General features: G+C 41.4%; 1 protein-coding gene across 21 annotated transcripts in view; it reads left to right on the top strand.

The window, feature by feature from the left end:
* The window catches only part of TENM3 (teneurin transmembrane protein 3), a 2,371,016-nt gene that overhangs the window by 256,577 nt on the left and 2,094,737 nt on the right, over nt 1-19,702 (top strand). For 19 of the 21 annotated variants that reach the window (XM_053252610.1, XM_053252608.1, XM_053252605.1 and 16 more), the window contains one exon: nt 204-340. The exons of 1 other annotated variant lie outside the window; for it this stretch is intronic. The gene's annotated coding sequence lies outside the window, so the exon portion shown is untranslated. The remainder of the gene's footprint in view (nt 1-203; nt 341-19,702) is intronic. One more of the 21 variants, XM_053252606.1, reaches the window with a different exon arrangement.

The raw sequence follows: 19,702 nt of genomic DNA on the forward strand, positions 1-19,702 counted from the left end.
CTTCGAGCCCAGTGATTCCAACGATCCCTGGAAAGCATGCTAAGCTTCCTTAGCCTGCTTTCCAGTGATCATGAGAATCTCTTAATTTTGTTGCCCTGATGCCTGATCGCCTGGCTTTCACTGACCTAAGTTGCCTAATGCTATGTAGACCTAATCCCTTGGCTTCTGACTCTGGCTGACCTGATTTGCCTGTTCCCATGTAGATCTGATCTCCTGGCTCCTGATCTTGGCTTTGACTAGACCTTTCTTCTGTGTGTACCTGACTTCCTGGCTTCTGACCCCGGCTTGCAAGCTGACTTTGACTTCTGCTTCGCTCCACTGGTGAGTGGAACCAGTGCTGGTGAGTGGAACAGTGAAACCAGTGCTGCCTGGCCCTGCAAGACATGGTAGCAAGGGGCAGGATGCCTGAGGCAATTGCATTGGACCCCATAGAGCTAGGCAGTGATAGGCCTGTTTCCAACCTCCCACAGCTGGGCAAGCTGATTGTGAGGTGTTGGCCCTGGATGGTTTGGGTTCAGGGTATTTTAGAGAGTGGCTCATTTTTTCATGAACTGACATTTAAGATCATTGGGAGGGGTCCAATAGCAGTTACCACCGATCCAAATCCAGGCTTTCTCTAGGGTAGCCCTAGGGCTATGCAACACACTCTCAAATGAAGTCAGAACCTTTCCATTTCTGGCTGTTTCTAAGCAACTTTTGAAAATGCACCTATTTTCTCAAGCTTTTAGTTCATAATGTGTTAAAGTTTTACTGATGATTTTTTTAATTTGTTCTATATGGTTTTAGGTTTTAATTATTGTTGGGTTTTAATTGTAAATTACACAGATATTATATGGATGGCATATAAATAAATTCAAGGTTTAACATTATTGTAATTTGAGATTTACAGTAGTAAAATAATCTTTATGCCACTCAAGAATGTATCAATTTTTGATAAATTGAATGTCATATTTCACTACATTAAAAATGAAACTGATGTATTATGCAAGGGAGTAATACTGTTACAAGCACTATGCCTTTACACTATTGTTTTGCAAGCTGAATTGTAGGGAAATGAACAGGATCCAAACTAAGTGAATCATGTGTAAGCACCATTGGGATAAATGAATCATGACTATCTTAAGTCCCATTAATTTAAATGGTGCTTAGTCATTGACTAACTTAGTCTGGAGCCTGCTCAATATTTTTTGACAAGATCACTTTGCTATTGGAAGTACCTGAATAGTTAGACGCTGATGATCCACTTAAAGTTTGAATAATTAGGACAAATTAAAAAACCTATCAAGATCAAGATATATATTATTGCAGTTCATACACATTTCATTCAAGACCTTTTGTAGCTAGCTCCTAACTAGCTTGTACGCTGTGAACACTGCAGCCTGGGTCACATCAAGGGATGCCCTTTGGTCTACTGGCAAAATGCATGCCACACTCTATTCAAGAGATACAGAGGAGATAGGATAGAATGGGCTGAAGGGAAGTGGGGATGCACCACAGAGTCCCCTTCAATAATTCTCACTTTGTATGGGTCAGCTTGTACAACAGTCTCTCGCTGACTGCTTTTGGACTGGCTAATACTGTTGCCAGGCTAAAAGCATCATGTAAAACACATGCCAACCCAGTTGCTGCCCACAAAGTATGAATGTGCCCCACTTGTTCTTATTTGAGAAGATAACTCTGGGGCACTTTTTGTTTTTGACTCTGTTTAGGGATATTATCCCTATTTTGACTCTCACCTTTTGCTTTTATCAGTGTTAATTCGCCCATTATCCCTTACTTCTACTTGTATACCACTTTGCAAACAAAAAGAAGTTCAATAGTGTAAGAGACAATTATGTTTGCAAGTAGATAACAGGAAGGGTGTGTGAGACCCTATTCTAGATACCTGTTCAAATAGTTCCTTCTAATAATGGTTACAACCAGGGTCTTAGCCTATACCCAATCACTATTGTCATGCTCTGACTCCCAGTTGTTGACCTGAAGACATAAGGAGGAGTCTGATGTGGGGATAGGGGGATATAGAAGCATGTATTGAAAACAGGAATATAAGTTTTGGACATTCTCACTAGAAATAGGGAGGTTCCGTTCTGAACACTCAGAATAGTGTTCTGTTATGTGTAAGTGTTCAGTTCCAAAAAGGAACACACTTTAAATGAAGGGGTCATTCCATTGGCACAACTGGCTTGTTCTGCAGAAATGCCTGGAATGTTCCATCAATACAACTGGTCAAGCTGGTTGTTCCCACAGATCAAACCCTTCATTTGAAGAGCATTCCTTTGGAATAGAACACTCTCAATGGCCCATTTTGAGTGAGAACGTTCTGAGCTCAGAACATACTAGACATCCCTAATTGAAAACCAATAAGAGAGAGAATATTGAAACTTCCTTGCAGGAAAGGATAGATTTGGAACAATCTCTTACTGCTGAACTATACAACAAATGTGAAATTATTCCGCATATGATCACAGCAGTGCACACATGCTATGCAAAGTATTGGAAAAACATTTTTCTGTACCTCCTCCTATTGGGGAGTGGGAGTATAAAATATATGAATGAGCCATAATGACTAAATTAATGAGCTATGTGACAGTGATGTAAAGAAGACAATACTGTTCTGCATTGTTTGTTGGCCCACAAATTATATTCTTCTATAGATGTAAGACAACTGGCCCTATCCACCCCCAGCACAGTACGTCTACTGACTGCTGCTGGTGTTTATCTTATGTTTCTTTTAGATTTAGATTATGTTTCTTTTAGCCCTTTGGGGACAGGGATCTATTTTATTTATTTATTATTTCTCTGTGTAAACCACCCTGAGCCATTTTTGGAAGGGCGGTATAGAAATCGAATAAATAAAACAATAAATAAATAAATAAATAAATAAATATTGAACCTTGCTAACTGAGCAAAGAGGCACATTTTAAAAGTGGCCCTATCCAACCCCAGCACAGCATCCCTCCCGTGGCTGTTGTTGGCTTTCTTATGTTTCTTTTTTAGACTGTGAGCCCTTTGGGGACAGGCAGCCATTTAATTATTTAATTAATTTCTGTATGTAAACCGCTTTGGGAACTTTGGTTGAACAGCGGTATATAAATTCTCGTCGTATTCGTATCGATTACTTTCATTGAAAAGTCACTGTGTGTGTGTGTGTGTGTGGGGGTGTGTGTGTGTGTGTGTGTGTGTGTGTGTGTGTGTGTGTGTGTACACCCAAATTTAAATGTTACATTTAGGGAGACAAGCTACTAAAGTCAATGAATTTAATGGGACAAGTTTGTTTATCCTATTTCAATGGGAGTAATCAGTGTAAACTTTCTGAAGCCTGACAGACTGAAGAGAGGCTTGTGCTGATCTTCAGCATGTAGCTAGCCAATCGGGAGCAGAGGGGGACGGTCTTCACCCTCCTCCCTCCCCTTCTACAATGAGCATATTGCTGAGGATGCATCAACTTCAAGCTCGCAATCCTTAGAAGCAGGACAAATAGCATGGCTGAAGTGTAGGGAGGCAAGAGGCCTCTAAATACCCCCTGGAAGTTCTTAAAGTCCCTTATGCTTACTAGTACAACAGCGTGTTGGGAAGACCTGATGTAAGATATCTATTTAACATGTGACATCACATCAATAAGTTAAATTAAGGTAGTTTAAATTAAACTGGATGTGTGTGAGTGTGTGTGTGTGAGTGTGTGTGTTTTAGTTGATAGATTTAAAAAGAATGGTATTGTGTGATAAATGTGTGGCTAGTAGGAGATACTTTGTCAAGGCTCTGCTTTTTCCTTGCCTGTTAGCAGATGAATCCAATTTTCTTTCACTTCAAATTGATGATAAAATTAACCCTCTCATCTTTTTAACATTATATTTAACTGTTTCAAAATCTTGAATTTTAGTATAATGTGCTGCAGTTTCTAATCAGGATGTTATTGGGAAAATGACTTGATTTTTGTTGTAATGGCTGGTAGTTGTAATTTGTGTGAAATATGTAACAAAATTATTTTCCGTAGGTTTTAGTTGCTTCCAACAGCAGTTCTGGAGAATTGTTTTGTTGCTCTGGTGAGAATCTTAAGTTATACTTCTGCATAAATATTAATGTTTGGTGTTGTTGCAATCCATCATAATTAGATTATGGTCAGGGGGTTTCAAGAATCTCCAATTGTGAAAATCTTCCTAATAAATATTTCTTGGTAGCAGTTTCATTGAATTGTTTTCTCTTTCTTATTTGTTTGGGGCATAGCAAGGTTGAAGAGGCCCTGGATCAAAAAGTGAAGATGATTCCCTCCACCATTGTTCCCTTTACAGTGTGCATGTGCTCACATGTTTTTTGATGTCTGGTCAGTTAATTTTAGATACTGCTCATGTTTAACCAGGAAGGTCCCACTCTTAATGTATGTGTGCACACACTGGCTTGATACTGCCCAGAACAAAACACATTCTGCACACAGATGTGGGGGGGGGGATAACACTGCCCTCCACCCCACACTTTCTTCAAAGAGGAGCAAGGGAGAGAGCAAAAAGCAAGTTCACAGAGCTGGCAGGGAGGAGCTCCCTCAGAGGTCCTAAGACATTTGCCCCCCCCTTGTTCCATAGTAGCTACACCCCTGTTTTTGAGCAAGAAGCCTAGCACAAGAGTTTAGACCTTGAAATCATGCAAAATGGCTACTACATTTCCAAATTTAGAGCTTGGTCTCTCTCAGTTGTCAGTCAGTCAGTCTTTATTACAGTCTTTGACCAATAACATAACATCTAAAACAATATAAAATTCTAAACATATTAATATAATTAGCGAGCAGAGTGCAATCAACTCGTATTGCAGAACAACAGAATTTTGCAACTGTGTGTGTGATAGATGAATTAATGTCTATAAGCAAATACTTTATGTAGGATTCATCCAATCGACCTGTCAGATTATGTAAAAGGGGGTGAATTAATCTTCACCTAAGGTCTATATAAAAAACACATGGCAGAAGCACATGTGCAACTGACTCAATCTCATCATACTTACAGGGGCAATATCTCTGCTCAATTGAAATTCTGCTGTATCTACCAGCTAAAAATTCTGAAGGCAGGGTATTCATATAGGGCCCTTGCCGAAAAGGGCCACCTTATGTTTGGGGAAAGTAAGGAGAAATAGATACTATGCTGGGAGAGTTCTCATCCCACAATTGAGCAGGTAAAATGATATAGATGTCCTTGACAGGTCTTTCTGAAACAATATCCCAGATCCTTTATTTAATAAGTTCTTTGGCCAAACCCACAGAGAGGATTGCCTCAGGTGAAAGACCATAGGGACGGAGTTTCCTGACACAGTTCTCCCACCAGCTTGAGCACTGCCTGTCCAATTGTAACAAGGGAAGGAGACCAAAGGGCAATAAGTTGATTCTTGCCCAGTTTATTAGTATTAGTTAGATACCATATATTTCATTTAGTCTCTCCTGTATCTCCAATCATCTCCTGGACTGAGGTTGCTTCCAGGTAGACCTTTTGTCTGGAATCGCTGCCATCCTTTTTTTTTTTTTAAAGAACATCCCAAATATCATTATCAAATTACTGCAGTATATTTTATATTGTCCTCTGTTTTTCCAGACCTGATTTATGACTATATTTTTGTAGCAAAATACAATTGCAGCACCACTCAGGACAAGCAAAGCACTATCAAGGTTTTTTAGCACTCTGCTTCTAATTTGAAGATCTTTCTCTTTGCAGGCTCAGCCTTCTTTCTTTTTCTTTCTTTCTGTCTTTCTATTTTTCTTCCTTCCTTTTGCTTATTGATACTCGCTAAAGAATTAGTGATGAATATCCATTTAATTGTACGTTGAATAGTCTCCAAGTTGCATTAATAGCCCTTAGTCTTCCTGCAGAAAAGGAGTGAAGACTTTAATTACTAATTTCATTCCATTTCTGTTCGTTTTTTAAAAGTAAAATATTAAAAACACTGAGAGGAAAGAAGTATTAAAAGCCTCCTTCCACAACAATGGAGCTTTTCAAAACTGCAATTCAATGAATATATTCAGGAGCAATTAACAGGCTCTTAATCACTATTTCTCTAGCCATCAACAAGAAGCCATTAATTAGGATGAACCTCTAAGTAATAAACATTTAGTTGAAGTTGCCAAGGGCCTGTGATGAATGTGACATATGTAAGAGTAAACATTATAGGATGATCTTAACTCTGAAAGAGTGTGTTTCTGGATTATAATATTAAAGTGCTGCATAGAAGCTGATTTTTTAATCTGCTGTTAGTTACTGCTCAATGCCTCACTAGTACTAAATTAACAGGAAGCAAACTTAATCTAAAAACTATAGTTATACCTGTATATTACAAAATTAATAAAGGACATGGACTTATATGACAGGCAGCCCTATATTGACAGGAGGACCCACCGGGCTGCTGTACAGCTTAAAAGGCATCTCTAACACTGTAATAATGGGGCTGTTGAGGAATGACTTTAAGCCACTTCTGGGAAGCAGGGCAGTGCTCTTTCGATCAGAAACAATTTTGGAAACTGAAATATTTTAGCCATTTTTCTAGCTTAAAACTATGTGCCTGTATTCAGAGTGTTTGAGTAGTTTATGGAAAACCACAAGTAACTGAATCAATAGGAAGGCTTGCTCAATACAGAAAAGCTCACTGCCATATAAAAATAAATTTGCTTGCTACAGGGAATGTCTAGAAGGGACTTTCCACTGACCTAGAGATGTGTGTGCACACTACGTAACCTGTTCGAAGTATTACAACATATTCCATAACTGCTCTAATAATGCTTCTTCTTTTACTTCTTTGTCAGTGGATTTTGCTTTTTATAATGTAAGAATAGCAGGCTGTGCCTGCAAAAATTTGTCTTTGATCCATTACTGTTATCTCAAGACACCCCTAGCTTCGGCTAGATAGCTAGTAGGGATAGGAAGAAAACTCTTTGGTCCTTCTCAGCTGAATAGAACTTTAAATAAAAGTAACTCAAGGTATCTAAAACTGAACATGAAGTCTGTGTTTACTTCCTCACAATGGAAGTGCTTTGAAGTCGTTCTGCAGCAGCCAAGGTGGGACTCTAACATCAAAGTATGGCTCATGTCGGCCATAGTTTCCTGTGTCTACAATGTAACAGATATAACTACAAGAATGTATCTGATGCATCTTTCTTCTCAAATTATCATAAGAAATATTAAAAAAACAACAACACTAGACCATTGGGATTCCACAGAATAAGTAAAGGGCAAAGGGAGCTCAAGATATAGGAAAGATATCTGTAGGTCAATCAATCTTTATTATGGTCTTAAACCAGCATAAAGTAAAAAGGGTATGTACCAGGTGATATTAGAAGCAAGTAAAAGCACATAAAAATGATTGAGACTATGTCTGTAGCATAGAGGAGGCCTGCTCAACTTCAGCCCTCCTGCAGATGTTGGCCTACAATTCCCATAATACCAGGCTATTGGCCACTGTGGCTAGGGTTTATGGGAGTTGTAGTCCAAAAACAGCTGAGGGGGAGGGCAAAGTTGAGCAGGCCTAGCATAGAGACTGTGAGGTTACTTAAAATTTAAGGCTAAAATCTATGACTATGTAAAAAGCAATAATGGAACTGTAAAATTGCTAAAACAGTAGCATGTGACTCACTAAAATATATAAGATGCTGTTAAAAGTTACATGCTATAAAATTGCGGCAATACTAATTGCTGCAATCTGTAAAATATTAAAAGATAAACCGAGACAGTAAAGCAGAGGGGATAAATGATTGAAGAATTAACTCTTCCTGGCGGCCAAGGCCTGGCAAATTCTGCACGCAGCAGCACAGAACTTTACAACATTCTAGAGGGAGTACAGTATGAGAGTAGGGAGATGTTGTATTGGCCTGACCATTCTGGTGACTTGTCAAGGAGTGGAAGGATAAGGGCATTCTGTAAGTCTATATAAGACAGACAGTGAAGAAGGACATGCTCGATAGTTTCAACTTGCCCAAGTCACGGAGGCACAGATGTTCCAGGAAAGGGGTCTTCCTGTATTTTTCTTCAAGGACAGCCCAAGGGAGGGTGTCACAGTGAGACAGGGTAAAGGCCCTTCTGAGATTAGGTATTTCTAGCTATGTAAGATGTCCAACAGGTGGTGTTAAGTACCTTAGACTTTCAGAGAGAAGAAAGTTTGGGGACTATCTAAGTTGGTTTGGCATTCTGCATCAATTATGCACAGTTTGATAAGTGTGCTGCTGGCCCACTTATAGCCCAGGGAAAGTAGGTGGAAAGGAGAGAGTCCAAGTAAGGATAGTTTCACAGATAGAGATTGCTTTCATGTGGATTGGAGGCTATCTACCGGTGTTGAGGGGGCTAGGTCCATTGGGAGGAGATTGAGGCTCAATTGTGTTGAGGCTCAATTACTGGTCAATTGTCTTAGCCAGTAATTGAGCCAGACTCTGGCTTCCACTTTCACCAGGCCTGCTTCCCATCATATAATGGCGTTGGAGATTTAAAAGGGGATTTGCAGTACTGCTCTTAGGAATTTGGATTGGAGCTCTAGAGGGGCAAAGTTGGGGGGAAAGGGCCTATCAGGCACTATAAAGAAGTTGTACCACTGACTTGGCTTCAGATAGCTTTAGGGCTGCGGATACATATTGGCAGAATGTTTAAATGGCATTGGTGCTTCTCTGTGTGTTTGGGGCAAAATAATCACCATGGGCTTTCCTGGTCCCAAAAGTGTAGAACTCCACCAAGCATGAGCCTGGTCAATGTCATTCCTATTTATGTGCCAGGAACGTGTCCTTGGTCTCTTAGTGAGGACCATGATTTTGGTTTTATGGTAATTGATTTCAAGTAGTTCTTCCTTTTAGTATTGGATGAGGACCCTCAGTGCTCGTTTAAATCGGGGGGGGGGGCAGTCCTTGAGAGGATTGAACAGGGTAGAGAGATGTTTCTCTGCGAGCTTTGGGGTGTGTGTGTGTGTGTGTGTGTTTGCGGTTTTGTGTGTGTGTGCCAGTGGAAGTCTGGGTTGTTTAAATGGCCCACACTATGTCGTGGTTCTGTGTCTTGGTACAGTGTGCTGTTCCTACCTCTTTGGCAGATTCCAGATGTTGTCGCTTGGAGACTGTTATTCTGCAAAGCACAAGCTGAAGTGTAGAGTTCCACAAGGCTCCATACTATCTCCAGTGCTTTTTAGCATCTACATGAAACTGCTAGGAGACATTATCAGGAGGTTTGGCCTCCTAAAATACTATCTCCAGTGCTTTTTAGCATCTACATGAAACTGCTAGGAGACATTATCAGGAGGTTTGGCCTCCTAAAATACTATCTCCAGTGCTTTTTAGCATCTACATGAAACTGCTAGGAGACATTATCAGGAGGTTTGGCCTCCATAAATATGCTGATGACACCCAGATCTATTTCTCCATATCAACTTCATCAGGAAATGGCATGACCTCTCTAAATGCATTCCTGGAGGCAATAATGGGCTGGATGAGGGATAACAAGCTGAAGTTGAATCCAGATAAGGCGGAGGTGCTGTCTATAGGGAGTTGTGACCTGAGAGATGGTTTAGATCTGCCTTTTCTGGATGAGGTTACACTTGCTCTGAAAGTTCAGGTAGGTAGTCTGGGAGTGTTCTTGGATCGCAAACTCTCCCTGGTTTCTCAGGTTGAGGGAGTGGCCAGGAGTGCTTTTTATCAGCTTCGGCTGATACACCAGATACATCAATTTCTAGAAACAAATGATCTTAAAACAGTGGTGCATATGCTGGTAACCTCTAGGCTGGAGTACAGTAATGCACTCTATGTGGGGCTGCCTTTGTACATAGTTTGGAAACTACAGTTGGTACAGAATGTGGCAGCCAGACTTGTCGCTGGGTCAACCCAAAGGCACCATGTAACACCAATTTTGAAAGAACTGCACGGGCTGCCAATTTCTGAACCAAATACAAAGTGCTGGTTATTACCTATAAAGCCCTCAATGGCTTGTGTCCAGCGTACTTAAGAGAGTGCCTTGTCTGTGAACCCTGTTGCCTATTAAGATCATCTGGAGAGGTCCGGTTACAGTTGCTGCTGACTCATTTGGTGGCAATTCGAGACCAGACCTTCTCTGTGGTTGCCCTCGGGCTTTAGAATCCACTCCATACTGAAATAAGAGCATGTCTTTTTCTGTTTGCTTTTAGGAGGAACCTGAAGACACACCTGTTTCCCCAGGCTTTTAATTGACATTGAAATTTTAATATGCTTGTATTCATGGAGATTTTAACTGTTTTATATTGTGTGTATATTATGTTTTAACTTGTATACCACCTAGAGAGTTCTATATTGGTCAGTATAGAAATATGATAATAAATATAGAAGTCCAACAGGAGAGGAGTAAGTATGCAACCTTGTTTGACGCCCTTATGGTTTGGCCGCCATTAGATAGGTGAAATTGAGTGTTGCATCTAACTTTCAGGGATGTGTCATCATGCAAAGCAGGAATACGAAACAGGAGGTTCCAATTGAATCTCCTACAATTGAGGAGGCTTCTAATTTCCCCCATAGTTGGGGTAACGAGATAGCATCAAAAGCAGACTTGTAAGTGGAGTATTTTTCAATTGCATGCTGAAGTACAAGCAACTGGTCAATTTTGGACTGTTTCTCAATAAATCTGGCTTGCTCCTTTGCTAGAATGTTTACTTGTTGCAGCCAGTCCCTTAGTTTCCAGTATAGATGTTTGCTGACTGTGCTGAGCAGGCTGATAGGTCTATAATTGACTGGGTTGTCTTTCTTCCTTTTTTGAAGATGGGAACTATGACTGTGAGCGCCCAGTCCATAGGGAGGCCACCATGCTGAGAGTCCATAGGGAGCCAGTCCATAGAATGGGAGCCCACCATGCTGAGTTGTTTCATGAATGGCCCTTTTTTTCTGAGGTGAATTAGGTCATTGCTAGAAGTATTCTCAGGTCTTACCTGGGAGATAAGGTCCATTACCTCAGCTGTCACCACCAGCGGCTAGGGAGACAAGTCCTCTGCATCTTGCTTAGGGCATCTGTGGTCAACCTCTCCACCTTTGTACAGTTCATTGAAGTCCTGTTCCCAGGGCTTTGGTGCTATGAAACTCTCCAGGTATGTCAGGCCATTGCTAGGATGATCCATGGTGATGCGCCAGAACAGGGCTGAGCCTTTGGTTCTGGCCACTTGAATATGGAGTGACCAAGCGGCTTTCATAGTGTCCCTTTTCTTTTGTTTGAGTGGATTGAACTTCTGCTTGAGGAGGTCCTGCACTGTCACTAGACTTGAGTTGGCCTTGTAGGTATTGTAGTTAGTGATGAGTTTTTTTTTGGTTTGTTTTTTTTTTTTTTTGCTTCAACACATTTGAAGTCAAACCATGGTTTGGAGCAATGCAGGTGCAGCTTGGGATGGCTGTTGTTTCTGTGGGTTAGGTGCTTTTGAAGTTCCTGCAATAGGTTGCTATAGTTTCAAGGATTAAATTATAAGAGTCTGCAGAGAGCAGTGAGAAACAAATGGACTGCAAGTGTTCTGAGGAGAGTTCTGTTATTGCATTGTCCAGTTGGGTAGATTATTTGATGTGGCAGGCTCTTTCCTCTGGTAGGATGTGAGATTGGTATATAGCTTCTGCATGGAGCTGCCAGGCAAAAGATTTTAGGCATAGGGTGACTAGAAAGTGGTCACTGTCAAATTGAGATGTGAGCTGGAAGCAGTCTGCAAAGTGGAGTAGGTTCCCAGAGACAGTTACATGACACTCATTTTAGTCCTGGCCCATAAGGTAAATTCTGCTGGGTGGTTGTTTTTTATTTAGCCATTAAGTATGTGGAGATTAAGCCTGCTAGTCATCTGGGCTAGACAGAAACCAGTGTAATTTGGCTTTTTGTCCTTCAAACAGTGTGATAGTGGGAGGAGGTTTGTTTCAGGATCGGGTAGGCAGCATTGTTGTTGTATTTATAAGGTGATGTCAGCGACAACTTGTCACCAAGATCTAGCCTGGCATTAAAGTCACATCCGACCATAATGTAGGCATTAGTGAAGGAGTAGAAAGGTCAATCAGGTAGTATTCCAGTTCGTGCCACAATTTCCTTACTGGAGGTTTCTGTCTCTGTGGGGGCAGGTAGATGCTAGATGCTAATTACTAGTATGTTGGTAGATGTTGATTACTAGTGTCAGAAGTGAATTGACACTGCCTTAGCATGTTGCTTGAATGTGGGAAGTCTTGTTGGTGAGGTGCACAGGGTGGTAGAAATTAACACTCACAGTCCATGCCTGGGTGTGCCCCTGCTCACACTGGCTTCTGCTCCCAGAGAGTGTGAGCTGTAGCCATTAAGTGCTAGGTCTGCTGATGCCCAGGTTTCCTGCACTGTTATGATGTTATGTGTGGAGCTGTAGTTTATGAAGGAGGCATCCCTACAGTTGGAGTACCAGCAACCACATTCAAGGTCAGGAGGGAGACCTTATGCTCATCTTTTGGATGTCATTCTGGATATTGGCAGAGGCCAGTATAGGATGTCCCAGTGGGGTAGTGATGGATTGGGTGCAGGGAGCTACACAGTTGAGTGAGGCAGTCTCTCGGGGTGGCTTCTGCTGCAGCTAGTTTCAGCTATATTTCCGATGGTGCAAGAGACAGAGACTGGAGATCGATATCATGATTCTGGCATGAAGATGGTGGGGACACGGAATCTTGAGCTGTCAGCTCAGGAGTTGGCAAACTTCACTTTGGGCAGTCAGACTCTACAAAGGAAGTAGATAGCTCTTTGTCCCAGGCAAACAAACTGAAGAGATTAAGGCAGTGATGTTATTGAAATGAAGATCATTGGCAAACATTCCAGGGCCCATAGCAGACAAGGCAGTGTGCTTGGGGGTTGTGTGTGTCGACTGCTGATTTGGGGGCAATGACTGCAATTTTCTCTGGCCCTTTTTTTCTGAGGTAGCAATGTCTGTGTGTAGCATCAGGAGCTCTTCAGCAGCAGTGGGAGGTTTGCATAATGATGTTATGAGCTGGAGCTTGGTTAGCTCAGGGGCCCCTTCCTTGGGGGTTTCTGTGTCTATGCAGAACATTTGAGGCTCTTCAGTATCAAGAGGGAGCATAGATAGAGCTGTTTCGAGTTGAGGAGGCAGTCTCTGGGTTATCTCTGCTCCTTGAATTAGCTGATAGTAGTGGGGGGGGGAGCAGATAAAGTAATGCCCAAATAACTGTCTTCAAGCTCTGAGTTGTTTCAAAATCAGAGAAGTGAACTCATAGGCCTCATAGCTTCCTCCTTGGTCTGGGTGGGGTTGCAGCCTTGCTTGGGTTGGTGCCCTGAAAGAAGGTCATAAAGTCATGCTCCAGGAGATTAGTTGGGGCTATGGCAGTTCCACTAATGTGGCCCTCGGGTGGGGACTGATGGTGAAAGGTGTCCATGCCATTGTCACTGTCTGTGGGTTCAGACTCTGAATGGAAGCAGAGGAATGTCAGTAGCTGTGCCTGTTCCTTAATAGCTGCAAGTAAATTGCTCATGTTGTGGCCACCCTGACTACCACATTAGACCCAGAAAGACCTAGTTAAAATTATGTGAAATCCAGGCCTGGGTTTGATTCCACTTTATTAAGAAATCAATTAATGCCTGAACTCAGATGAACTGACCAGTGCATGACACCCAGGTCTCATGACTTGCCTTTGGGACAGATGGTAATTGCTTTGTGAAGGTAGGGGCAATCCAGCATTGTTTCTCAATGTTTGTGAAACTTGTAATCAAGAGAGACAATGGCCAGGCTTGTTTTCCTATCTCACACATATCCAAATGCTTTCTCTGTGGAATGCCTTTACAGATGCATGTTAGGAAGATTCACACACACTAGCAATTTGGCTATGTTGTTGTCCAGCTCATTCATGTTGGACCAGAACTCATAGTCCAGCGGGCCAGGCTGAGATCTGTATCTTTGTCAGCACCACTGAACTCCTTGCAACAGGAATTCAATGGAGTGAAATGTTTAAACCCCTAATATTGTCTGGAACTTGCTCTTAGTTAATGTCTCTGGGGGAAGCTAGGAGCTGAGCTTGCATTTCCTCTTACAGAAAGTTTACAATAGTCATTGGTCATTGCTTAGCTGTCCAGTGAATTGCCTTGAAAAGATGGGATAATTCTGTCTTTATCTGAGGAGATATTTACAATGTAGAATTAGAAGCATTGTTTATATCCTCTTGATGTTTTTAGAATTACACCTTAGGTAGATGTACACAAAAGAAAATGATTTAACTGCTCTTTTACACATGTAGCCGTGCTTCTCCTTTCCTAACACCTTTGACTTTTAACATTCTTGAAGACCATGAACCAGAAAGTTTGGGGATAAGAGAAGATGCCCATTTGTACGCTCAGAGATGCAGATTTGCTTTGGGAATGTCAACAGAAGAATATTCTTCCCAAAAACAGTTAATAGGAGATGGTACCCAGATCCTGTTTACCCTGGACTGACCTTATATAAATAACAGAGGCCTGAAACCTGCAGACAAGAGACTGCTCAGTGATTCTTGCCATGGAGCAAAGAATCAAGGGCTAGCTCTCTCTGTGAAATCCAGCACCTGGTTTCATATGCTAGCTCTGGAGCATATATATTGTACAAATCAGGCTTGGCTCACAACACTCAGATTGTGAAACCTAGACCTATAGCCCTGTCTGGGGCGTAACTACCATTAGGCAAGGGGAGGCAGTCGTCTTGGGGCCCCACTGCCTCGAGGGGCCCCCCAGAGGCACATCAAATGATTCCCCACCCGCCCATGTTGCACCCCCTATGAATTATGTTGAGTCTCTTGGAGAATGGCAGGAGCAGAGAGTAAAAAAAATAGATTCAATGTGAACTAGATATTCACCGTATTCATAATGGGGATGTGAGTGTGAGTGCACTATATATTGTGAAGTGTGTTTATATCAGCGAGAGGCCCATTTTAAAATCTTGTCTCTGGGCCCCCTCCAACCTTGCTATGCCCCTGAGCCCTGTGCTCATCACATTCTCCGGACAATGAAGGGTTACTGTGAAAGTGTCTGCGATTTGGCAGGGTAATTTGGAGGCTGTGTACTTTGGCCAGATCTTATTTCCTTAGCAACTTTATAATCAAGTTCACTTTCAGCAGGAATGTTTTGGCTCTTGGTCTTTGTTGCAAATAGTGGCCAAATGATGCTATCTTTAGGGACTAGTGTTGCATTAAAGTTATGGGGAAGATGCCCCCCCCCCCATCTAAAGGAGCTTGGGAGGGTGGGATGGCTGAAGGTGAGCAGAATTCTCTTTAGACGTTGACAGCTTGGCAAAAATTGGATCGAGTCCAGGTCTGCAGACCTGGGGTGGCACTTTTAGAGTTGGCTCAGAGAGCTGGTAATCACTTTACAATAATACCATCTCCTGGCATTAATGAGGTTCATTTCTATTTGTAGTAGCACCTGGGTGGTTTGGAGTACATGCATTGATTTAGATGGATGGGTTGTTTTTGACAGTCCAGTGTGTGTGTGTTTTGAGCAATTTTGGAAGAGGTTCCGACTGGAACTGGCGGGGAGTGCGGAGCTGCCTGGATGTTGCCGGGGGCAGTGTTTGAAGTTTTAATTGTATATATTTATGTAGCATGACTGTAGCAAAGGCATGCCTGAGCTTATCTACTTCCATTGAGATAGTGTTTGAGAGTCCTAGGATTTGTATAACTGTTTCTGCGTCTTCTAAATAAGGAAGTGTCTCCTAAATATTTTGGTAGGGGTCTGCAGGACAAAGGCTCTCTTAGGTCCCTGGTCTCTCTTCTCTAAGGGGTTTTCCAGGCTGAAGTTGTTAGATATTGTACGAGATGCCTGATGTAATGCAGACTCCCTTGTAGTGGATTCCTTGGGGGCTGACAGAGGGTTCTCCATGCTCAGGGTTGTAAATCTGTTCTTGGTAGGGTGTGTAAAGGTTGTACTCTTGGCTCATAAGAACAGCCCTGCTGAATCAGGCCCAATGCCTATTTAGTCCAGCATCCTGTCTCACACAGTGGTCCACCAGATGCCTCTGGGAAGCCCACAGTTAAGAGGTGAGGGTATGCCCTCTCTCCTGCTGTTGCTCCCCTGCAACTGGTGTTCAGAGGTATCTTCCCTCTGAGGCTGGAGGCTCCATTGGTGGGAAAGTAGGAGTCGATTCTCATCTACTTCCCTGCCTTGCCTGATTGGTAGTTTGGGCTGTTCCTGTTTTTTCTCTTCTTGCTTTTATTTGTTATGGTTGAGCTTTGTGTAATTTTGCAAGATAATTTCATCTCCGATTCCAGTTTTAAGGCAGGAGCTCATGAATAGTTCTGCTAGCTACTCTCCATCTTGCTACCCCCTGTAGGTCAAGAATTACTTGGAATGAGGTAAAGTTCATTTAATTGAAAATATTCCTGCAAATCTTTTTCGGCATGAAATTAAGTTTTTATGTTCGATTTATCTTGGCCAATTCATTCCTTTTAAAATACTCTTATTTGGATATTGGTAATGTTTCATCCATTATCCTCTGTGAGTACTGCCTCATTCTAAGAAGCAATCAAACAATGGGCATTATCAGTAGACATGATGATTTGTATGTTGGAAGAAAATATCTTTGGATAATCTGCTTAATGTTTTTCAGCCTTGGGCAAAATTAGATGTATTTATGTACTTCTACGGTGTATGGTGATATCAATGAATAGATTAATTTCTGCATTTTCAATCATTTCCAAGTTCTCTACTTTTGACAATATTTGGTCTGGATTTGCAGCCTTAACTTAAGACTTGCTTATGGAACAACTGTATAGAGCAGAAAATAGCAGTTTAGCAGCAAATGCGTGTCTGTGAAAATCATTCTTGGAATATTCTATTACTTTCCTAATCAATTATGGATGAAATGTCAGATTCATCAGTGTTCACATCATCTGCTTGCATAGGAATACTCATGCCATACTCGATTATGGAAGTAGCACCTCAGGTGTAATAACTGTCAAGACAATCAGCAATGTATATATACATCTACAATTAGCCACCCAAATAATGCAGCTGGATTTTTCTGAAGCATTACAACCCAGTACTGTAAACAGATATAGGACCCTGCCTCCTTCCCTGCTCCTGACACTGTCAATGTAGTTCTGAGTTGCTGACATCAGATCAGCACAATGGCTTCATATTTAGAAAGACAAGGAAACAAAATCTGAAGATGACAAACTCTAATTGACATATTAATCATACACTCTCAAATCTGCTGGGTTGTATTCTCTGAATTTGATAACTTTATATAAAGTATCTGGCTTCCCAACCACTTTCTTTTTTCACCTTAACCTGAAACAAACCTAGTGGAATGGCAATAAAGTGTGCCATCGAGTTGGTGTCGACTACTCCTGACGACCACAGAGCCCTGTGGTTGTCTTTGGTAGAATACAGGAATGGTTTACCATTGCCATGTCCCACACAGTATGAGATGATGCCTTTCAGCATCTTCCTTTATTGCTGCTGCCCGATATAGGTGTTTTCCAGAGACTGGGAAACATACCAGCGGGGATTCGAACTGGCAACCTCTGGCTTGCTAATCAAGTCATTTCCCTGCTGCAGCATTAGGTGGCTGGAATGACAGTACAGAGACAATATACAATGCCTGTTCTTCAGAGACACCCTGAACTTACAGTCTGTGATATCCTGAAGGTGTAAATTCTATTTCCGTAAAGCCATTTTACCCCTTATTAAGATAAATAACTTACATTACTTAAGTAAATGCCTTCAAATACCTAATTAGTTCAGTGAACAAATTGATGGCTGAGTTCATTAAGAATCCAAGAAAACAAGATCAGTAAAGTATATTGAGATGAAATACCATAAAACATAGAATTAAAATAAACAGTAGGTGCAAGTTGACTTTTAACTTTAGAAGGAACAGAATGCAGTATTCTATTTTTTCTCACTGTTTCTCCCCAGCCACTGTCACCTGATTAGCTGAAGCCATGTGGGCAGTATTTCAAAATCTAAAACCAGACCAGGTCCTAAATCACATCTATTCTATCTTAGAAAATAAGTCTATGTGTGTTTGAAAAAACACATACACTCAAACAACAACAACAACAACAACAACAAACCACCCCATATGTCTCATATTATTGACATATTATGAGGCAAGAAAAATCAAGAACATAAACCTGGAAGGCTTCCTTGCACTAGAAACAGATGACTGCAACCTCTTTGACCCACTTAATTCACAGGAGGAAGAATTTGAAAGGGTTTGTGGAAGTTAAAACTCTTGAACTAAGAGTTTTGATGTTTTCTATGTAAGAGATAAATTAACAAAAATCTGGCATCAGAAATTTTAGGAGTCTATGATTTCTCTTCCTTTGTTTAGTAATTAGGCTTTGATTTTGTGGTTTTTGTGTTTGCTTTAAATCCAAATATTGTATTAGCTTGTTTGTAACTGCTTTATTAGCTGTCTTGAGCAGAAAGCCAGGATATAACTTTATATGCAACATCACACTCATTGTCATCCCAGACAGGTAGCTGTATTAACTGTAGAAACAAAAGCAATAGTATGAGACTATTCACACATGCATGCGAAACCGGGCTGAGGAAGCACAGCCCGGTTTTGCACATGCGTGTGTACCACTGGGATCAGGCCCAATCCCAGCGGCAATGCGGCAACAAACCCGCCTATGGAGCCTCCCTCTAATGAGATTAAGGGAGCAAGCGCTCCCTTAACCTCATTTTTCAGACCTGCCGGAGCTAGCAGACTTGGCGAGGGGAGGGGGATCCTGATATTTCACTGTGCACTTGTGCGGTGCATTAATAGAGCTCTGGGAGGTGGGGCAACACGTCCTGGCACCCTGACCCTTGGAGCTACTAGCAGATCCGCCCACCCAAGGAGAGAGCTGCTCGTGTGTAGGGAGGTAAGCTCTTCAGGGATTCCTTCCCGCTAACCCTATTGCCCTTTCTCTCTGGTCATAAGAAAGAGCTCAAAGTCTTGTGAAATCTTTAAAATTAACAAATGTATTCTAGCATACAATGAATATTTATATCCTGCTTTTCAACAAAAGTTGAAAATGAGTTTCGTGGACTACTGTTCATCAGATGCATGAAGTGCGATCCTCAGTCAGGCGTGTGTGTGTGTGTATAGAATACACACAAAAAGGAATAGAGAAAAGAAACGGGTCTCAAATGGCAAGAAAAGAAAAAAAATCTTTGTCTTGTGAGTTTAGAAAAATACAAGATAAACATGATTATAATTCACAATATGAATAAATGGGGACAACAACAGCATTCTAGCAATGCTAGCTCTAATTATTAATTAGCTCTTTAAAAAGTATTTATTCAGACCAGAAACAATAGGGTAAAACATGATTAGAAATACAAATGCACAGGTTTCACACTCCAATGTTGCTTTATTTATTTATTTATTTATTTATTATTGGATTGGATTGGATTTCTATACCGCCATTCCAAAAATGGCTCAAGGCGGTTTACATTAAAATACAAACAATTAATATCAATTAACAGTTATTATCAAAAACTATAAAAACAATATAAAACCAATTAACAATTAAAACATTTAAAGCAGTTTTAAAACCCTGGAAAATCAGGCCAAACAGATAGGTCTCAAGGGCTCTCCTAAAGGCCAATAACGAATTCAGATTACAGATTTCTACAGGGAGTGAAAGGAGCCCAGGAGCAGCTACAGAGAAGGCCCGCCTTTGAGTCGCCACCAGAGATATCGGTGGTAACTGGAGACTAACAGCCTCTGATGACCTTAACATGCAGTGGAGATCAAGTAGAAGAAGGAGCTCTCTAAGGTAACC

This window comes from Hemicordylus capensis, chromosome 5, assembly GCF_027244095.1.
Source record: "Hemicordylus capensis ecotype Gifberg chromosome 5, rHemCap1.1.pri, whole genome shotgun sequence".
Taxonomy (NCBI): Eukaryota; Metazoa; Chordata; class Lepidosauria; order Squamata; family Cordylidae; genus Hemicordylus; species Hemicordylus capensis.